Source organism: Vigna radiata, chromosome 1, assembly GCF_000741045.1.
Source record: "Vigna radiata var. radiata cultivar VC1973A chromosome 1, Vradiata_ver6, whole genome shotgun sequence".
NCBI lineage: Eukaryota > Viridiplantae > Streptophyta > Magnoliopsida > Fabales > Fabaceae > Vigna > Vigna radiata.
In genome coordinates this window covers 31,151,271-31,152,880 of record NC_028351.1, presented here as the reverse complement: position 1 = coordinate 31,152,880, position 1,610 = coordinate 31,151,271, and positions in this window count along the sequence as shown.

Here is a 1,610-nt window from a genome sequence, read left to right as displayed (position 1 = left end):
ATATCAAGATTTGCAAATATTAAGCTTGAGAAAGAATAACTTCTCTGGAAGTTTACCAGTTCAACTCTGTTACCTACAAGGCATTCAGCTCTTGGATCTCTCACTCAACAGTCTATCAGGAAGAATTCCCAAATGCTTAAAAAATTTTACTTCAATGACTCAAAAGACTTCATTAACAGATTATACACACCAGGGGTATTCTATCAGCATTAGATCGATTGGACAGTACATGAACTACTATGATTTGTACTCATTGTTGACATGGAAAGGTGCAGATCATATATTCTTAAACAATGAGTTATTGCTGTTGAAAAGCATTGATCTTTCAAGCAACCAAATTATCAGAAGAAATTCCAATTGAGATAGAGGATTTGATTGAGCTCATATCATTAAATTTATCAAGAAACAATTTGACAGGAGAAATTCCCTCTAATATTGGAAGGCTANCCTCACTTGAATTTCTTGATTTGTCAAGAAACCAGATATTGGGTTCAATTCCTACTAGCCTTACCCAAATTGATCGGCTTACCATGTTGGATTTATCTCATAATAATTTATCAGGGCAAATTCCAATTGGCACTCAACTACAAAGTTTTGAGGCTTCAAGTTATGAATATAATTCCAATCTTTGTGGGAAGCCACTTGACAAATTGTGTGGCGCAGAGGAACCACCACATGGAGCAAATGTTGATGAATCAAAGGAAGATGAAAATTTTGTTGTTAATGGTGCATTTTATGTGAGTATGATACTTGGATTCATTACAGGCTTATGTGTAACTTGTGACTCCAATTTGTTCAATTGTCCATGGCGACAACTATATTTTAGGTTCTTGAACAACTTAACCGACAATATCTATCGCATCATCACAGCAAAAGTTCCTAGTTACGAGAGGTAGCTTAAAGGCTTGCTGTTATATATTATCTTAGTCATTCCATATTTACTTGTTTTTTCCTTTCAATAGCAGTTATGATATATAAACTTCATAAATAATGTATTATTACGAGTAGCATTATTAAATAATATATAGTTCCTCTATATATTTTGTATGATTTGTCCTTTTTCTTAATCTTGATTTTAGAGTTGTGAAAAGTAGATAAGAGTTTGACCAAATCTAATTTACCAAATTTAAATAAAAACACATGCCTTTTTAGATTTCATTCACACAGCATGATGTTTTTTCTCTATGCAATTAATGTGAACCTAATGCTGGACCATTACATTAAAAGCAACCTATGTTAGCGTTAGAGTACAATGTATATGCACGGCCTGTAGAAGTGTTGCATGAAGGTTTTAATTTCTACTTGCAAGATTAGGTTGTTAAGGTTGATCGGTGAAGGAAACAAAGATTTACTTCCATACCGTAAGAAATCCTGATTTGTTCCTGAAAAAGAGATACGGCTTCCCAAAAGTCACACATTAGAATTCTCTTTAGGAATCTAAGGACAGTGAGATGAACAATACAGAGATACACAAATTTATGTCTTGGTGAACTCAACTCCTTAAATCTAAATTTTTAGTCTCTTTTTATCCGAAGAGCTCCGTAATTAGCGTAAGAAAAAATTTTTACAATCATTACAAGATTTTGTCAAAAGTAGTTAAAAGTTTGACC